Source organism: Homarus americanus, unplaced genomic scaffold, assembly GCF_018991925.1.
Source record: "Homarus americanus isolate GMGI-L3 unplaced genomic scaffold, GMGI_Hamer_2.0 scaffold39158, whole genome shotgun sequence".
NCBI classification, from domain to species: domain Eukaryota; kingdom Metazoa; phylum Arthropoda; class Malacostraca; order Decapoda; family Nephropidae; genus Homarus; species Homarus americanus.
The window spans coordinates 345001-367085 of NW_024740795.1; the positions used below are offsets into that span (position 1 = coordinate 345001).

Here is a 22085-nt window from a genome sequence, read left to right on the forward strand (position 1 = left end):
AACAAACACCAAACAACATCAACAAAACACCAAACAACATCAACAAACACCAAAAACATCAAATTAAAACACCAAACAACCAACAAACACCAAAACATCAACAAACACCAAACAACATCAACAAACACCAAACAACATCAACAAACACCAAACAACATCAACAAACAACCAAAACAACACCAACAAAACACTAAACAATGAATCAACAAACACCAAACAACATCAACAAACACCAAACAACATCAACAAACACCAAACAACATCAACAAAACACCAAAACATCAACAAAACACCAAACAACATCAACAAACACTAAACAGCATCAACAAACACCAAACAACATCAGCAACACCAAACAACATCAACAAACACCAAAAACATCAACAAACACCAAACAACATCAACAAACACCAACAACATCAACAAACACCAAACAAACCAACAAACACCAAACAACATCAACAAACACATCAACAAACACCAAACAACATCTCAACAAACACCAAACAACATCAACAAACACCAAACAACATCAACAAACACCAAAAACATCAACAAACACCAAACAACATCAACAAACACTAAACAGCATCAACAAACACCAAACAACATCAACAAACACCAAACAACATCAACAAACACCAAAAACATCAACAAACACCAAACAACCAACAAACACCAAAAACATCAACAAACACCAAACAACATCAACAAACACCAAACAACATCAACAAACACCAAACAACATCAACAAACACCAAACAACATCAACAAACACCAAACAACATCAACAAACACCAAACAACATCAACAAACACTAAACAACATCAACAAACACCAAAAACATCAACAAACAGGACCACATAACACGTCAGAGGCAACGAAAATACAATTAGGTTACAGGAGGAAGAGAAAGTCGAACCTAATGATCGGTTTGGCAACACTGAACTCCTCTCCCTCTAAAGTGAGCCAATCATTATATGGCTTTACTCTCTGGCCGGGAGATGATTGGACCTTCAAAGTTTACCGCTGGGTGTAATTTAGAGTTTTAAGAGGAACTACTGAAGAAAATTACCCCCAGTTTTCGATTCACACCTGAGAATTACATTAATTTCATTTTAGACTTTACCTGAAGATCTTAAGGTAATTTTGAGTTTATAAATAAGAGATAAATGTAACTTAAACCACGAATGGTAAATACTAAAGGAATTATTGTAATATGAAGTAAAACGAGAATAACATTAAATAATAAGAACTCCCATATAAGGTAATTTATTATATTAAGAAGGAACCGCCATTAAAGGTGAAATAAGTGTCTTAAGAAATACACTTAACAGGTAAAATGACTCTTATTACTTCCAAGGTTATTGTCTCCAGGTGATTAACTCTCCTCGTGACGTCAAATACATCCCTTCACCCCCCCCTCTTCTCACCCCTCTTTACCTCCTTACCCCCACCAAGAGGCCTCCAGGTGTTGAAGATATCCCCCAAAATGGTTTTTCTCCACCACTTAATAAACACATTGTAAGGTTGCGTTGAAAGGGGGTCATTAGGACTTTTAAATGGTCTTTAACCCCTTTTTTACGGGGATACTTTCCTCACAAGATGTTCGAATGTGTCCCTCCTCCTCCCAAAAAGAGGTTTTATTATGGTTTTTTTTATCTATATTTGTGGGTTTTTGTTTTTGGTTTAAGGATATTTTCGTGTTGGTTTTAAGATTTGGTTTGATTTTTTCTTTAGTTGTTTTCTTTTGTTTATTATTTACATATCTTCGGAAAGTGACTATATATATATATAATGTTCCCTAATTTACTTTGAATATGTTAACTAAACTAATTGTCTAACCTAGAAACAACATTACCTTAACTTAAAATCATCGTAAGTAACATTGATAATCTAATTCCTTAAAAGGGGACGCAAGAATGGTGTTAAGGGGACGCAAGAATGCTGTTAAGGTGACGCAAGAATGGTGTTAAGGGGACGCAAGAATGGTGTTAAGGAAACGCAAGAATGGTGTTAAGGTGACGCAAGAATGGTGTTAAGGAGACGCAAGAATGGTGTTAAGGTGACGTAATAATGGTGTTAAGGGGACGCAAGAATGGTGTTAAGGGGACGCAAGAATGGTGTTAGGTGACGTAAGAATGGTGTTAAGGTGACGTAAGAATGCTGTTAAGGGGAAGCAAGAATGGTGTTACGGGGACGTTCTTTAACGCTATTAAGTGCTATTATGTAACTGGAAACTACTGGAAGAGAATCAATTAGGCGCATCACCCCTAACGTTCATGAAGGTGAACTCGTTCAGTGGATTGTTTTGTGGTTTAACGTTCACTGAGTCACTGGAACGTTCACGGGCAATAGCGGTCTTCGTTCACTGAGTCACTGGAACGTTCACAAGAGCCAAGTGTTCATGAACAGGGCCAAGTGTTCAAGAGGAGTGCCAAGTGTTCATGAGCAGTGCCAAGTGTTCATGAGCAGTGCCAAGTGTTCATGAACAGTACCAAGTGTTCATGAGCAGTGCCAAGTGTTCATGAGCAGTGCCAAGTGTTCATGAACAGTGCCAAGTGTTCATGAGCAGTGCCAAGTGTTCATGAACAGTGCCAAGTGTTCATGAGCAGTGCCAAGTGTTCATGAGCAGTGCCAAGTGTTCATGAGCAGTGCCAAGTGTTCATGAGCAGTGCCAAGTGTTCATGAGCAGTGCCAAGTGTTCATGAACAGTGCCAAGTGTTCATGAGCAGTGCCAAGTGTTCATGAACAGTGCCAAGTGTTCATGAGTAGTACCAAGTGTTCACAAGGAGCGCCACTAGTGTACCAACTGTGGGCGTGTGGTGATACAGGTAGCACTATAAAACTTTTCCCTCAGGTAGGCAATAACTCATTAGTCTCTATCACCTATGTACCTCACCTGAAACACCTGAAGTAATTAACTCACTTGTACTTTCTAGAATACCTTCCTACTCTCACTTTTATTACCCGGTGTCTTCATTTTACTTTCATTTATTTATTTGTCCATTTCTTGTCTTTGTTTAATTTGTATTGTTTTTCTGTTCGTATCTATCTTCGTTTTTCTCTTCTTTCACTCGGTTTAATTTCTAGTCTATGTAATTGTCTTTCCTTCTCTTTTTCTTTCTCATTTATTCTCTATGTATGTCTTTTTCTCTCCCTCTTTCTCCCTTTTTCTCCCTCTCTTCCCCTTTCTCCCTCTTTCACTCCTTTTCTCCCCCTCTCATTTTTTCTCATCCCTCTCTCTTTTTCCCTCTCTTTTGTTCTTACTCTTTTACTCTGTCTCACCTCTTACCACTATATATATATCTCGTTGTCTCTCACCACTATGTCTGTCTCTGTCTCTCACTTCTATCTCTATCTCTCTATCTCCTTTCACCTGGTAGCAACCTTAGTGATACCCTCACCAGGTGTGTGAGTAGAGATGTCCCAAGGGTACAGGTCTTCTCTTCAATTAGTGAGAGCGTGACACCTCACCCTCCCCCTCCCTCACACGCATCATTGGCTACCCCCTTATTATTACGGCTCGGTGACATAGCCTCCTCGTGTGTGTGAGTGAGAGAGAAGAGAGAGAGAGAGAGAGAGAGAGAGAGAGAGAGAGAGAGAGAGAGAGAGCCTATGAGATGAAGTGTCACCTCACCTCAGTACAAGTCACAACAAATCACTACTCTGATGACCTGACATGACTTACGAAAGGAATGAATCTACGTCAATATATACAATGTTATGAATGTTGTTGCTGTTATGTATTAATGCACTTCAAATACTAAGGCGTTTAGGTTCGTATTCTAGGTTAGTAAATACGCTAATCAACAATCATTAAAAAAAATCAAGAGTGATGTATCTTTCTGGTTGAGAATATAAAGCGTCATATTAATTTTAATCAGTGGCGTCCCGAAGGATACCAGTTGAGGGCCGCTTCTGTTTTCAATATACCTTGACTGAAATTTTACACCCTGTTTAAAGTCAATTATTAATGTATTGTATATTATTTGCTATTATAAATACTTGTGATATTTGGAGAAAAACATCCGTACAGAGACCATAGTAAACAACATACCTAACAAGTCAATAATTACAGATCCTTACCTCAGAAAACCTCACAGACAGTTCAACTTACCATAACAAACCTCTCGACTAAACCTCTCCTACCATCGAGTTATTTCTCATTGTTTACTAAGAGAGAATCACCTCGTTATACCATGTAAGGATTTATTAGTCGCAAACCACCAGCTAAAACACCAACCAATAAGAGTTTCTTTACTCAGGCGAGGAACACTTTCTTGCCGCCTCATAAAAGTGTTCATTTCACGGACCATACACCGATTAACGTGACCTTAATAGAACAAAGTTTCGTTTTAACACTCATTATCTCGGTCTTTGTTGGTATATACAGGTATATAAGAGGCTACAGGTATATATGGAGATACAGGTACATAAGACAATATAGGTGTATATGGAGATACAGGTATATAAGAGGATACAGGTATATATGGAGATACAGGTATATATGGAGATACAGGTATATAAGAGGATACAGGTATATAAGAGGCTACGGGTATATATGGAGATACAGGTATATATGGAGATACAGGTATATATGGAGATACAGGTATATAAGAGGATACAGGTATATATGGAGATACAGGTATATATGGAGATACAGGTATATAAGAGGATACAGGTATATAAGAGGCTACAGGTATATATGGAGATACAGGTATATATGGAGATACAGGTATATATGGAGATACAGGTATATATGGAGATACAGGTATATAAGAGGATACAGGTATATATGGAGATACAGGTATATATGGAGATACAGGTATATAAGAGGATACAGGTATATAAGAGGCTACGGGTATATATGGAGATACAGGTATATATGGAGATACAGGTACATAAGACAATATAGGTGTATATGGAGATACAGGTATATAAGAGGATACAGGTATATATGGAGATACAGGTATATATGGAGATACAGGTATATAAGAGGCTACAGGTATATATGGAGATACAGGTATATATTGAGATACAGGTATATAAGAGGATACAGGTATATAAGAGGCTACAGGTATATAAGACAATATGGGTGTATATGGAATGCAGGTATATAGAGGCTACAGGTATATATGGAGATACAGGAATATAAGAGGCTACAGGAATGGTCTTATAGTCTTGGACTCTCCTCTCTGTCACCCATACTTTTAGCTGAAAATCTTGTATTTTTACGTAAATATCAAGATTTTTAATAAGTTTTGAGTCCAAAAATAGCCGTAAGCATTATAACTAAAGCATCAGCCAAGGGAAGAATTAATAATACTTCCTCTTCAGCCTGAGAGACATAAACAATAATGCTCCAGTAAGGTAGTGTGGGGGGGGGGGCAGGTGCAGGTGCTCCTGTAAACCTGTGGTCATTGTGAACCTGTCCCCCCTGGTCCCCCCCCCCCCCCCCCCCCCAGCCACAACAAATGCCAGACACCTCCGGCCCCCCCCCCCATGTACTGCTTACCCTTAAAACATGTCGTGTCATTGGGGTAACGCAGACACTTTCACTCCGGAGCTATTCATTTACGTTAGGTTGGAGTAGAGGAGTAATGGGTCTGGTTAACGCAACAGAGTCATTTATTGCATTTGTCAAGCTGGTGTGACGGAGTGGCTGGCTGTGTGACGGAGTGGTTGGCTCTGTGACGGAGTGGCTGGCTGTGTGACGGAGTGGTTGGCTCTGTGACGGAGTGGTTGGCTGTGCGACGGAGTGGTTGGCTCTGTGACGGAGTGGCTGGCTCTGTGACGGAGTGGTTGGCTGTGTGACTGGCTGAACTAAACCATTGCCGCCCCAGCCCCAGGTCGAGGAAGGCAAACGACCGTCTCTACCTTGCGAAACTCGGATATGGTAAAACAAAAAGACTAATTTCAGGTTACATAGTATATATTAACCACTAATAGTTAGGGGGAAAGTTACTGTAGTTTTTGTAGTTTTAGCTAATGTCAGTTATCTTGTGTTTTAATAAGGTTTAGTTTTCTACAAGAGTTAGCCTAGACTGTCAGGATACCTTACCTATCCTAACCTAACCAAGGACTTACTGCATTTTATAATTAACTCATAATAAAATACAAGGTCATTAAGCTCTTCTCATAAGTTCGATTAAGCGTCTCTGTGGTCGATTAATTCTGAAAATAGACGAACATCACCAGAAACGAAGTGAAAGAGAAATTAATAGGCTTGCCACTAGGGATAATCTGTATGTTTGCATTTGACCAGCCACCGCCATGACACCTCGATCGATTTTTTTTATTTTTCTGTTTGATCATGTAATGCATCTGAGATAATCGTAGTGAATGTGAAGTGCAAAATCATCATAAAAATCGCGTTAAAAAAATACATGAGAAAATTTGATGGCTAGTTACTTTCGCGGTACAACAAAGGTGAACCAACTTTTGAAAACATTGGCGTGTTTTTTTTTTTTTTTCATTCGTCTTTGTGTGGTTTTCCATTCAGTCATTGTAATGTTTTGATGATGATGGTGACAATAATGAATATGATCAATATTTTTCTCCACCTTTGTCAATTTTACTCAGTATCAAAACATCTCAACAGGTTTTTCTTAAATTTCTTGGCGGGATTGTCGAGCGAGTTGATTGGCTGATACCCTTGCGGAGGAAGTATTCTCCATCATCCAATCATCATCTTCTTCATCTTCATAGTGCGTGGATGCCTTGGGCTCGAACCAACGACCTTTAGGACAGAAGGCGAGCTCTATAGCCATCCAGCTGATTTGCGATTCATTTTTCGCGAATATTTTTTTTTTATTTTATTTTTTTTTTTGCGATTTGATTAAAAAAAAATACCGTGACCATCCAGAGCATTGCGTAATATCCCTGTCCATTTTTCGTGTCTTTAGTATTTTATATTGAATAGAAGAGAAAATAACTGCTGAGTGTGATGACTAAAATCGCATCACTGTGACTAAAAGGTAAACAATGCACAGAAATCTCAATGAAGTCAGTCAGTCAGTCAGTCAGTCAGTTTGTCCGTCAGTCAAGTCATTCCTTCCTTCCCCCTATAACCACAACCACCACTTAACACACCACGAATATTTAAATCCCAAAGACCCCCCCACCACTTACAAAAACATCCCCACCACTTACAAAAACATCCCAACCACTTACAAAAACATCCCCACCACTTACAAAAACCTTCCCAACCGGTCGTTCAACATCCGGCAAGCGCAGTAGGAGCCGGACACTTAAAAATAACACCAGACTCACGAGAAATGGTAGTTATGTTACCGTGAGAAAGGCCGGCTACAGAGACACGCACACACACATGCATATATAGCCGGAAGTCAGGTAGGGAACCGGACCCCTAATTGGTCTAGTACAGGTGGTCAAACACGGGGCTAAAAATATCTAAACAACCACTAAGTGTAATTTTATAATGAGGTGGAAAGGCGGAGGTTGTGGAAGGGCACGTGTGGGAAGGGTGGAATGGGGGTGGAGGGTAAGTGGGAGAGACAGAGGGAAGGAAGGTGGGTGAGAGGGGGGTGAAGGGAGCGTGGGAGAGACGAAAAGAGGGAGGAAGGAAAGGAAAGGGAGTGGGAGAGACGGGGAGGAGAAGGAGGTGAAGACACAGGTAAGGGAAAGAGTGAGAGACGGAAGGAAGGAGAGAGTGGAAGGTCGAAGTAGGGGTACGATAGGGAGGGGAGGGGACGGAGGGATAAAGGGAAAGAAGAAGACTGAAGAGGAAGAGGGAGGAGTAGAGGCATAGGAAGACTCCCAGCATCATCAGAACTCAACTGGAAAAGAGGATTGCGTTGTAGTGGGAACTTAACCGTATTTTTTATCCAACGTAAGAGAAAAAAAAAGCCAAGATTTCACACACAAATAATAGCAGTGACGTTACACTACACACGATCACACCTCCACCAACATCATTAGCACAGGTGATTATGTATACTTAATCTTTCCCTTCCCTTCCCTTCCCTTCCCTCCTTCCCTTCTTTCATTTTCTCTCCCTTACTCCTCATTCACCTCCTTATAAGGTAGTCTATGTTATATCACACATTCGTCCGTCAGTTGTGGCACCAGGTATTAAGATTGTTTCATATTACGCTTTAGTTTACTGATTCTCGAGGCCGTTTAGTCTTATTTACATGCAACAGAAGATTCGTGTGTCTTTTATAATTCTCTCTCGGTCATCATTCTTAAGTTAAAAACCGCACTCGGACATTCCCTGGGCATTTTTATTTCAGGTAGGCGTATTGTTGTCCGATATCGTGGGAAAAACTAAACCTCAAATGGATGCAGAGGTGAAGGCTCAATGACATAGCCTTGGCGTAGGAACCCGCTTTACCCATCAGGGATTACGGATGACGAAAATATCCACTACATAACGACACCATAGAGAGAGACTTATTAGCCCGGGTTAAATATTGTGAAGGGAGTGACTGTATTTACCCACAGCTGAGGGCGTATCCGGAGGCGTGGTAGAAAAAAGAAGGAAGGAGGTGGTCACAGCAGTAGAAGGCGTCGCCACCTCACCGACACACGCAGACGGCCGCTAGAGGCGCTTCCTGGGGGCACCTCCTAGGTCTTTGCGTCACGGGTCATAAAGCTAATACATAACACTCCCGCCGGCCTCCACATTTTACATAATGATCGTGAACGTTTGTCAAATGGTATTTTTTACGATTCTTGTGTGATTTGTTAATGGCTAACGTTTGTCTTGGACTTTCATTTTACGATTACATTGTGTGAGTAATTTTTAAGTCGTAGAAATCCGTAAAATGCTGAAGAAAATAATATAAACGTTCAAAGTATTTTTTAGCCCAGATTTTGGCCCCAGTGATCTGAGATTTGTGGAATATTTTATAAACTTACAAAATATTTAAATAAATTAATCAAAATATTGAATCTTGGTGTAAATTACGACATACATGTGTGTGTATGTGTGTGTGTGTGTGTGTGTGTGTGTATGTGTGTGTGTGTGTGTGTATGTGTGTATCTGTACACTTAACCTACATACACCAAACATATGCATGATTTAGTGAGTACAATATGTAAGATATAAGTATGTGTACGAGTGTGTATTTTTGCTACCTATTTTCCACAGGTCATGTCATGTGTCCTTCAGCCAGCAGTTCACACAGTAATCACCACCTACACCCACACCCTCACTACACACCCCTCACTACACACCCTCACTACACACCCCTCACTACACACTCTTTCACCAGACTATTTCAGGTAAGCTTCTCATGGTATACTCTTTCATATCATCATACGCGATATATCACCTTGCATAATACACACCTTATATAATCTTGTGTATGTATGTCAGATTCTTATGTTATATTGTGTATGAAGTATATTTGTATTCTGTTATGACATACGAAATATAGTGCTATAGTGATGATTTTTTGGTAATTATTAAGAGTAATGTTGATTTATAGGTGAATTATATTATACTATGATAGGTGTTATTTTATTTCTCTCCTCCCTCTCTCCCTCCCTCCTTCCCTTACACCATCTCGCCCACCTTCTTTCTCATCTTCCATCCCACCTCCTTTCCTCCCTCTCCCTCTCTTCTTCCCACCCTCCACTCCTTCACCTCTCTCTCTCTCTCTCTATCTCTCAGCACGTGGCAGCGGTTGACCTTTGACATACAGGCGTGCCAGGTCACAGCGGGGTGACTCTTACCACCCAGGCACGCGAATGGGGTCAACGAAGGTCACACCGCCACCCAGTCCTCCTTGCCACCTACCACACACACACACGAGGGAGAGGGAATAGATGGATAGATGGATAGGTGGATATATGATGACTTGAATGAGGTGGATAGTTGGATAGATGATAGACTGAATGGCGTGGATAAAGGAGAAGAGAAGAATAGATGGATAAATGAGGTGGATAGGGAGACAGATAATAGACTGGATGATGGAGGGATGGAAGGGATGGTGAGAGAGAAGACGAAGAGGACATACGAGGATAGAAGTGGGATAGAGAATAGTCGAATGAATGGTAGAGAAAGAGAAAGAAGAAGGAAAAAAGAGAATAGAAGAGAATAGGTTAGGTTAGGTTAGGTTAGGTTAGGTTAGGTTAGGTTAGGTTAGGTTAGGTTAGGTTAGGTTAGGTTAGGTTAGGTTAGGTTAGGTTAGGTTAGGTTAGGTTAGGTTAGGTTAGGTTAGGGCTAATCTTCAAGTGATCTCTTCATTTAATAGGCAGTGCCAATTAAGACGACAGTGCCTAAAACCCCGACAGTGCCAATAAAGAGACATCAGTGCCATTACTATGACAGGAAGAGTTTACATCACTACAAATTGCAGGTGTCAAGGAGAGAAAATAACAAAAATCCCGTAAAAAATACAAATAAAAAAAAACTGATATTTTTTTTTCCCGGTAAGAGAGACGTGAGACAGAGTAAACGGCACTTAACACTGAACTCATGGGGAAACGAATCGAGGTTTATGGCCCAAAGAGAGGAAACTATTGATGGAAATTAGAAAGGAAAAAAAAAAGGAAAATTCTCGTTTGGGACCGAAATTGCCTTATGGTGAATGGGGGAGGGGGGAGGAGGAGGGAGGAATGAGGAAGGGGGTGTGCTATGTTGTTTGCCCCAGCCAGTAAGAATTACCTTTGAACTTTATTGAACTTTTGACATTAAAATGACTAGATTCATCGCGGTGGTTGCAAGGCAGTTAATCTCTCCTCAGGTGCATTGCAAGTGCAGGGAAGATTGTTGCATTTGAGGTGTGGGGTGGGGGAGGCAGAGTGTGTGGTGGGGAGAAGGGCAGGTGTGGTGTGGGAAGGAGGAGGGGTGGGGTGGTGAGGCAGGGGAAGAGGAGGGTCAGGCAAGGAAGAGGAGGGTTGGGGAGGGAGGATGGGAAAGAGAAGGGAAGGGGGTGGGGGAGAGGTGTTTGAATCCTTTCCTATGTTGATGTGAATGTTCTGTTTATGTATTGGGCAGGCAGTTCTCTCTCTCTCTCTCTCTCTCTCTCTCTCTCTCTCCCAAACACCCCCACCCTCCCCCTTGTACGTCCGTAAGCTTAGAGGAAGTTGCTGACCTCAGAACGTGACGTTAGTAATAATGGCTCGTAAGTTTTATGTTGAGACAGACAAACAGACAGACAGACAGACAGACAGACAGACAGACAGACAGACAGACAAACAGACAGACAGACAGACAGACAGACAGACAGACAGACAGACAGACAGACTCGTCATGATACACCGAGGGCATAACAGCGGCACAGGTCAAAAGGGGCCCTCAGTCCTCGTGGGGTCTGTGAATAATGGGCCCTTGTTTTTATGGGCCCCCGTCCTGAAGGGCCCCAGTACTAATTTTAACCTAGTGCCACTTTCCTCCCAGTACTAATAGGTCCTCGTCTTAATAGGTTTACCTTATCGTAATGGGTTTCTGTCCTAATAGGCCCCATTCGTAATAGATCCCAGTTACAATGGGCACCCTGTCTTCGTGGGTCCAAACCGAACTTGTCTTGACCTTCTCGCACAGGGATCCATTATAACTGGGGCCTATTAAAACTGGTCAGTAATGCCCGTGGTGTGGTTAGGTTAGGTTACACGGAGACCCATTTAATCCATTTCCCCATTAAACAAGTACTGCTGATGGGGATAAAGAGAAGAACAAGTTTATGTAAGAGTTAAGAGATGATAAATCCGTGTAAACAAATTGAACGAGTTTGATCACACGAAACTGAACGTGTAAATCAGGAGACATAATAGGGTATACGTTAACGAGGAAGAACGTATTAACACAGTTTGAACAAGTGAACGTGTTTGTTAAGTGAGATACGAGGAGATAGATCACGAATGAACATGTCTATTTAGAACAAATTTCAATCAGTGAACAAACTCAGTGGAAATTTATAAAGGGTTAGCCCACTGATGATGAACAGATACAATCTACACAACTTGAACACTTGAACAATTTCCACACGACTCATCAGAAGTTGTATCGTGAATGAAACTTAGTGAACTGGCACATTTAACCTAGATTGAAGAGGTTACGAGTTCACCCAGGAATTATTACAGAGTAGATCATGAATGACCGAACTAAGGAGATGCAATCACACCTGCCTGAAAGGTGAACAGGTTCATTCAGGAGTTGTAGCATGGTGCTGCAGGTATAATCAACCCATCTTGAACAAGTGAACAAATTTACTCATAGGTCATAAGAAGGTGGCGCTGGAACTGAACAAAACGGGTTAAGAATGAACACACTGAACAAATGCAATAAAACTAACTTGAGTAAGTGAACACATTAGCTGAGGGCAGAGGCGGCTAAGACGTCAATCGTAAACCGCTTTCTAGTAGACTGCAGGATCTAGTAGTCTAGTAACCTTCACTAGTTATTAAAGGTTTCATAACACCACCTTACAGCACACTGATGGAAGCCATGAACGAGAGAGTGTGTGTGTGTGTGTGTGTGTGTGTGTGTGTGTGTGTGTGTGTGTGTGTGTGTGTGTGTGTGTGTGTGTGTGGTTAACTCTTAACACCTCTCCCTCCCTTATAACTCTTCGTCCCCCTACACACACCCCCATACACCTCCCCCACAACAACACCTCCCTCTCTCCCCTACACCCCCTACACCCCTACACACCCTCCCCATACACCTCCCCCCTACAACATCTCTCTCTCTCTCCCCTACACCCCCCTACACCCATACATCTAAACGGTGGGAAAATAATCAGGCTTCTTCCCAGGGTGGTCGTGTGGGCTGACCATCTACTCAGTACACTCATCCGTTTGTCTCATATAACCGGCTCATATGTTATCTTAGTCACGGGATGGTAGAGACTATATCAGTATCACCAATATGTCAAAACAACTCTAATATATCTGTCAGTGTTGCTAATATCATATAGATAATCCTATAGTGCCTATCAGTGTTATCAGAACTATCAATTTTATAGTATAGAGGATTTAAACCTTTGTTACCATTATATAGAGGATTCAAGCCTATATTGTAGTGATATAAGGAATTCAAACGTATTTTATAGATATTTAAGGGATTCAAACCTTTAATACAGTTCTATATATCCATCATATAGAGAATTCAAGTCAAAATGATGGGATAATATAAAAGTTAGTTCCATATTTCGTTGTCAAAGAATTGAATCTCCTATTTCACCGAATATAGAAGAATTCAGTCCTATATTCTCATACTGTAGAGAGTTCAATCCTATGAATATAAGGGTTAAACAAAATCCAAACGTATATTGGCACTGGTATAAAACAAAACCCTAATCCTATCTAATAAGAATTCCAATCCCAATTACCATCTCGTTAAAGAATCCAAGTCTATATCCAGCATGGAATAAGAAACCCAATCTTATATATCGAGATAAGGAATCACCTAAATTATAGCTGATAGGGGATCTAATTTCCCTCGTCCCTGGAGATAAAGGATACAGGCGTTTATACTTTACCTCCCTCAAAGGCATCACATCTCCTTATCAACAGAGAATCCTTCCTTACATCACCATTACGTTGTGTTAAAGAGTTTACTAATAGTCTAGTGCTCTTCATTAACCTAACCTAACCTTGTTGTTTAATTGAATTTGTTGAGTTATTGGTTTAAGTAATTATCGAAATATTTAAGTTTTATTTTTTGTTTTTTTTTAGGTTTGTTTTAAGGGGATACGAACTGTTTTTGTTATTAATTTGGTATGCTGAGTTATGTTGTTGTTGTTGTTGTTGTTGTTGTTGTTATGAGAGAGAGAGAGAGAGAGAGAGAGAGAGAGAGAGAGAGAGAGAGAGCCTGACCCCAGTACCATCATGTAGAGTATAAAAAAAGAGAAGGTGAGATAAGGATGACCCAGTAGGCCTATCCTCAAGGCCTATCCTCAAGTGTGTGTGTTAAGTCAAAAGTCAAAGTGTCTTCAATACGCCTTAAGACCAGTTAAAGGCGGTGTGGATATAGTATACTGAGCCTTTCGGTATACAAGGAGACAGTGTAGACAAATATATCGAAAAAATACCGGATTTATTCTTTTATCAACAATATATAAATGTTTTGATAACTTAAAGTGTTACCAAAACGATACACACTACTTCTGTGAGAGGTTTTACACGACCAACGTTGACAATACCGCAAAAGAAAAGGTAATAACAGTAATTCAAATTAATGGTATGATATCAGATTCTCATTACATCTCGCAGTGCCACCAATGTCGTATTAACTCTCTCTGTCATATATCAATGTTGACAAGATCCCACCAAGGACTTATCAGTGCTACCAATATGTGAAAACACCTCTCGTATAGCTGTCATTGTTACCAACATCCTACAGACATCATGGAATCAACTATCAATAGAATCTTTCTGTCTGTATCTCTAGACAGACAGACAGATAGACACAGACAGACAGACAGCTAGACAGACAGACAGACAGACAGCTAGATAGATAGATAGATAGATAGACAGAAATAGGTTACCTGGAAGAATTAATTTTTGGGTCATATTATGAACCTTCCGAGTTATGTAAACAGACACAGATTACGAGTTACAGTGAATCTACCGACTTGGGCGGTGTTTGGTGTGAGAGGCGAGCTAACCGGGTCAAGTTCTGGGTCTATAGAGATTGTCCAGTTGTTTCTTGGAGTGTAGTGTAGTGTAGTGTGTGTGTGTGTGTGTGTGTGTGTGTGTGTGTGTGTGTGTGTGTGTGTGTGTGTGTGTGTGTGTGTGTGTGTGTGTGTGTGTAAGTAAGTGCCGGTCTGTATGTATGTATGTATGTATGTATGTATTTATGTATATGTATGTATGTATGTATGTATGTATGTATGTATGTATGTATGTATGTATGTATGTATGTATGTATATATGTATATGTATATGTATATGTATGTATGTATGTAAGCAAGTTTTTCTTATTTATTTTTATTTCATTTATCTGTCTCTTTCTTTCTCCGTCCTTCTGTCTCTTTGCTTACCTGTCTGTCTCTCTGTTTGTGTGTCTCTCAGTGGCTTTTCATTTTCTCTATTCTCCCTTCTTTTACGCCTTCTCCTTCTCCTCCTCTTCTTTATCACATTCTGTCTGTCTGTCTGTCTGTCTGTCTGTCTTTTTCTCCCTCTATTTAACCTTCTTTATCCATTGTTTTCTCTTGTATGTCTGTTATTCTCTCTCCCTTTCTCATCTCATTGACGCGTTATTCTCCCTATCTCTCATCCACCTTTGTTATTCACTCTTCCCCCTCCCTCTTCGCTATTGATTCCGGCTAACAGAAAATGGGGAATGGGAAGTGAGAGGAGAAGAGGAGGGGAAGAGTTAAAGGAGGAATAGGAGGGGAAGGATGGGGAGAAAGGAAAGAGGAAAAGGAGGAGGAGAAGAGGGGATGGCTGGGAAGGGGGGAGAGGGAGGGGGAGAGGGAGGGGATGAGTGGAATAGGATGGTAAAGAGATGGAGGAGGATAGAGAGAGAGGAAAAGGAGAATGAGAGGGAATGAGAGTGGGAAGGGAAGGTAAGAGTGTAAGGAAGAGGAGGAATTTGGGAGGGGGGGGGGCTGGGGAGGATATATGAAGGAATGGGAGTGAGGCAAGACGATGGAGAGGCTCTGGGGAGGATATATAGACGAGATGGGGAGAGAATGGGGAAGTTATGTGGATAGGATGAGAAGAGAGTGGGGAGATGGGTGTATGTAGGTGATGGGGAGAACCTGGGGAGAGTATGGGGAGGAGACAGTGGGTAGTGGAGGAGAGTGTGGGGTATGGGGTACGGAATCTGGATGGGGAGGAGCTGGGGAGAGTATGGGGAGGTGAGAGAGGATGGGGAGAGGGAGGGGCCGGTCACCTGGACACGTCACGGATCAACGCCCTGCCTAAACCGGCCACACAGGCTCCACTCACCGTATCCGAGGGAGCGGTAACCCAGGGCTCTCGTCCTCCCTCCCTGACCTCCTCTGACCTTAGGTAGCTTCCTGTGACCTTCCCTGACCTCCCCTCATCTTATTTGACATCCTGTGTTCTCCCGTGACCATTATTGACACCTTATGAATTTCTAAGACCACCTTTGACCTTTTTTGACCTCATGTACTCATGCTGGTTGTTTTGACTTCATCTGACCTTATGTAGCGTTCAGCAACTTCTTGTGACCTTCTATGACCTTATGCAGTATCACGGGTTCGGTGTGAAGTTATGTGATGTTTTGTAATGTTTGAACTTATAACGCTACCAGCTGAGAAAGGTCAGAGGAAGACTCGGCAGATGGTGTTTGGTCATAGGCCTCTAGAGGTCAGCTGAGGCTACAGAAGACCATAAAAGATCATTTTATGTAGCAGTAATGACTCCAGCACCACAACGGTGAGTTACCACCTCAGGGGTGCGTCACCGTCACCAACTTAGTGGTGCGTTACCATCACCACCTCAGGGGTGCGTCACCATCACCAACTTAGTGGTGCGTTACCATCACCACCTCAGGGGTGCGTCACCGTCACCAACTTAGTGGTGCGTTACCATCACCACCTCAGGGGTGCGTCACCGTCACCAACTTAGTGGTGCGTTACCATCACCACCTCAGGGGTGCGTCACCGTCACCAACTTAGTGGTGCGTTACCATCACCACCTCAGGGGTGCGTCACCGTCACCAACTTAGTGGTGCGTTACCATCACCACCTCAGGGGTGCGTCACCGTCACCAACTTAGTGGTGCGTTACCATCACCACCTCAGGGGTGCGTCACCGTCACCAACTTAGTGGTGCGTTACCATCACCACCTCAGGGGTGCGTCACCATCGCCAGCGTCGCACCTGTTCTGCACGGCCACGAGATTTCAAGAACACGATTTAGTGAAAGTGTCATTGAGGGGATGAGCTTGCACTAAGTGTGGTTACCGCGGTGACAGTCAGCAGCAGCAGGAGAGGCGGAGAGAGAAAAACAGCACCGCTAGCACAGCAGTATAAACAGATAAAAACAGGAGCAGCAGCAGAAACAAACAGTGACAGCGAAAACAGAAGCCGGATCTACAACGGTAAGAACTCCTTAAGCAACGACAGTACATAAAACAGCGACATTAACAGTAATAGCTGTACAACAAGAGTGACAGCAGCACCAAGGACAGCAGTTACAGCAGCAGGAAGGAGTGAGAGCGTTTAATCAATCACGAGAGAAGGTCCTCCATAAGCTGCCTTCAAGAACACAACATTTTACTGTCTCAAGATGATAACATTACTCTCTCACCAGCGCAGTTACCGGATCATTTAGGATGGTTCAGGTGTGGTGGTACAATACACCTTTTGGAACGTGTGTGTGTGTGTCTGTCTGTGTGTGTGTGTGTGTGTGTGTGTGTGTGTGTGTGTCTTTATAAGTTGCATTTAAACCTCCCAAAATCATTAACATCATCTGTCTATCTCTTCCCTCTTCCTCTTTCTCTCCCTTCATATATTTATCAAGCTTCCTCTGTATCTCTCTGTCTTTATCCATCAGTCACATTACCTCTCCTTCTCTCTCTCTCTCTATATATATCTTCCCCTATCTCTTTCTCATGACACTTAAGAAACTCTCATGACTGATATAAATTTACAATGGGAGTAAAGGAACCGCAGTGTGTTGTGGTGAGACGCCATCCACGCCTGAGATACATAGTGCAATATTTCCCCCTCAGTGAGAGAGAGAGAGAGAGAGAGAGAGAGAGAGAGAGAGAGAGAGAGAGAGAGCACCACAGTAAATCACTGTCAACCCCTGTCTCACACATCCATTTCATACTCCACACGGCCACACAGACTCTCAACCACCACCACCACATCAATCACTGCAATCACCAATTTCATACACAGGGGGGTGAGAGAGGAGGGGGGAAGGGAGGGGAGGGGGAGGGAGGGGTGAGGGAGGAAGGAGTGAGGAGGTAAGAGGGGGGGATGAGTGGGGTACGTCTACCTGTGTCACGTACACCTGTAATTACACTAGGATAAGGAATATACAATATTTTACCTGTGTGCCCCCCCTCTCCTCCCCCTTCAGGTGTTCTTAATTATCTCTGATCCATCTGAAGGAAAGGTAAGTTAACTACTATAGCCACTACAAGTACATCCAATTCTATCAACGCGTTACTGTTAAATTAAATCAGTTTCTAATTTACTACCTTACATCATCGTTCCATCCATCGCCTTCGTTACCTGGCAATAAACACCATAATCATCTTTATACGCACAGTAACTTGATTCTCCCTTGACACAGGTTGCACTAGCAGGTCGAGGATGGTGAAACTTGTGCTCACTGAAGCTAAAGAATGAACGACCTGCCACCCCTCAGTATCCAGGTACTTGTGAACATGATATTGGTGCGTCCAGGCCAATCACTTGAGGGGGAGGGGGAGGGAAGGTGCATTGACTACCTCCCCCAGCTTGATGGGGAAGTATTAACACAGGTATATGAGTTCAGGTTTACCGATACAGCGTTATATGAATTAGTATATAAAAGAACCCATTAGTGAGGCGATATAATATGATATAGTTAATAATATGCAACAGTACTGTATCATTATTATCGTTTAAAAAGAGAAAATTAAATTAAATGTACCAAAAAAAATAGCAAATGAATCGGTCTCTTTGCATGTCCTTACTATCTATGCTAACGATGTCACCACCCGCAGCTACACAACCACGTCAATGTGTATAATATATCCATGGTCTATAATAGATCAGACGATAGACAACGTTAAGGATATATAATTACCACAGAGGAGGAAAGTGGGAGCCAGCGCCTACAACACAACACAACACAACACAACACAACACAACACAAGAGAAGTAATCACTAACACGCTAGATTAACATCACTCGTTAAATGTTTCGTTGTGGCAATGGGGGGGGGGAGGGGTTTGTTGACAGAGGAAATAGTTCAGTAGTAGTATTACGAGGTGCTTCATCTTACACGCTTCACAGCCACAACATAAATAAATCCAGCAGTAAGCTTCCTATTCTGTTGTCTCTTAGGCGAACTCTTCTTGGTGGTGTGTCTGATCTAATGCCTGGAGTATCAGAGTTAGTCAAGAATAAACAATAGATCTGAGAATATTTGACGTAGGTTCGTGATGTCTCCCAGAAAACTAATCGAATTTAACATTGATTTAAAACATACGGGAGGGAGGGAGGTGGGAGGGAAGGGAGAGAGGAAGGAGGGATGGAAGAAGGGAGGAAGAAATGAAGGAAGGAAGGAAGGAAGGAAGGAAGGAAGGAAGAGAGAAACCAAGATGAAAAAAAAAATATTGCTGCAGACAGACCGACAGACAGACAGTTAAGTCCTGGAGGAGCCTCACAAGAGCCTCTCAGAATAACAAGGGAGTAACTATCCATCTTGAGCACTTCGTCAGGATAATGTTCTCCTTCGTCAGGTTACGAACACCCTTTCTTTAGTGTTATAAAACAAATTAAGGTTAACAATTTAACATAGTTTTAACACACACACAGTGGCAGTAACAGAAAAGTAAACATTTAACAATAACCAAATTCCACACGACATTTAGATCAATTTCCAGGTGAGGTGAGGTGAGGTGAGGTGAGGTGAGGTGAGGTGAGGTGAGATGAGATGAAGTGAAGTAAAGTGAAGTGAAGTGAGGTAAGCTGACACAATACAAGAAGGACTGGGTTAAATAAATGATCACACACAGGTAATTAGATCAACACCTGCACTACGTCTGACAACCATTAATTACTTTTTTTTACTATATTATGAAACTGGAAGTAGTGATGTATTTTCTTCATGTGTATTCTTAATTCAATATATTTCCCCTTTTATTTACTTTTATTAACTTTTATTACTTATATTAACTTTTATTACTTTTATCACCTTTTTCGTGGGTTTGTTCGCTTTTTTTCCTATCATATTTTCTTATAATTTCTCAGATTTATTATCCATTTTAAGCTACCACCAGTTCTTCCCTGAGCGTGGTGGGAGGGAGGGATAGAAGGAGAGGGAGGAAGGAAGGAAGGAAGGAAGGAAGGAAGGAAGGAAGGAAGGGAGGAAGGGAGGGAGGAAGGAAGGAAGGAAGGAAGGAAGAATGGAAGAGAGAAACCAAGATAAAAAAAATATTGTTACAGACAGACAGACAGACAGACAGACAGACAGACAGACAGATCAGTACCCCAAGCAAAGTAATCCTCACATCCCATCACCATTCATTAACACCCTTTCACTCTCAGTACAAGTCACGAGGGAGTATCAACCACCATCACGCCACCATCAACGGTAATTAGAGGTGTAACCGCTCTAATCATCACCATTATCATCTCGACCAATCATAGCTAAGTATATTGATGGTCGTCCAGGAGGTGGGGGTAGGGGCGGGGGTGGAGGGGCATTGGGGGGAGGGTGGGGAGGGGGGGTGAAGCCTCTTACCTGGTCCTAAATTCCTTGTAATGAGAGAGAGAGAGAGAGAGAGAGAGAGAGAGGAGAGAGAGAGAGAGAGAGAGAGAGAGAGAGAGAGAGAGAGAGAGAGAGAGAGAGTGACACACACACAATAATAAACACACACACACACACACACACACACACACACACACACACACACACACACACACACACACACACACACACACACACACACACACACACACACACCTTGACTGTAATATAACACAATATACACAAGTTATATACACTAGGTAATATTCATATACGTATAGGAATGTATATATAATCCTTGGTATAATTGTGACATATAATTTTATGTCAATTACAATTCATGATTTATTTTGTAATTAATTTGTATACATGATTAATGATATGTATTGTATTAGTAATGTATATTGTGATTTATATTGTATTAATTATAGGTGAAGTGATGTTGTATTAATTATATATGTGTTGTATTGTATTATAGTGTAGCAATTATATGACTGTTGCCTATACTAAGGGAAGAGGAGGAGGGAGAGGGGGAAGGGGGAGGGGGGGGGGAGAAAGGGGAGGAGGAGGAGGAGGAGGAGGAGGAGGAGGAGGAGGAACAATAAACACCTCCTCCCACTGACCCACATTGATGGTATCTACTTATGATGTAAGAGTGATGAATGGGAGGAGGAGGAGAAGAGGAAGAGGAGAAGAGGAGGGGAGAAAGGAGGTAGGTAGGAGAGGTATAGAGAGGGAGGAAAGTAGAGGGGGAGGGATGGGATGAGGGAGAAGGAAGTAGAGGGAGGGAGGAAATGAGATCCAGGGAGTAAATAAGGGATGGAGTCAGGGAGATAGGAAAGTCAGGGAGGTAAAAGGTGGAAAGAAGATCCTGAAATTACACATCTCCTTCGGGGTACACACGAGTCAATCACCAACCTGCATGTTTAGCCTGGAGGAGGAGGAGGAGGTGAGCTCACTGTCACAAGGTGGGTGAGGAATTGTCTTATAACTGGAGACAAGTAAGACGCGGACCTGAAGTACCTGTCTGTCTGTCTGTCTGTCTGTCTGTCTATCTGTCTGTCTGTCTGTCTCTGATAACCAAAACAGTGAAAAAATAGGACAAAATTATCAGTAGAGGCGAGAGAACCTGTAACAAGCAATTATGACTTAACCACTTGTTTGATGTGAGGTGACAGTAATTGTATCCTTGGGAGGTGGTGAGAGGGAGTGGGTTGAGAATTGAGAGAATTGAGGTAGAGGTGGGGTGGGAGAGAGTTGAGAGGGGTGGGGGGTGGGGTGAGGGTAGAGAGTGGGATGAAAGGGGAGAGGGTTGAGGAGGGGGTGAGGGGGAGTGGGGAGAGAGAGTGGGGTGAGGAAGATCATTACTCAACCACTCGTAAGGTTTTTCTGCTTCCATGTTGAGACAGTCTTAACTACTGGGCTTTATGGAGGGAAAATGCGTAAGGAAAAGTGAGGGAAAATGAGAAGAAAAAGGGAAATAAATGGGAAGGAAATAAAAGGAATGGACGTAAAATAAAATAAAAAAGGAAAATTGTAGGGAAATTAGAAGGAAAATTAAAAGGAAATTAAAGGAAAGTGGGAAGAAAATAACCCCCAAAATATAAAGAAAAATATAAGGACAACGAGAAGGAAAGAAAGGGAAGGAAAAGGAAAAAAACGAAAGAAAACAGAAAGAAGGAAAGAAAGGGAAGGAAAAGGAAAAACACGAAAGAAAACGAAAAG

The 22085-nt window shown here is 42.0% G+C and overlaps 1 protein-coding gene across 1 annotated transcript in view; it reads right to left on the bottom strand.

Annotated features, from left to right (window-relative positions):
• Window positions 1-22085, bottom strand: part of LOC121875546 (histone-lysine N-methyltransferase PRDM16-like) — a 161466-nt gene that overhangs the window by 107724 nt on the left and 31657 nt on the right. The gene's annotated exons all lie outside the window — the stretch shown is intronic.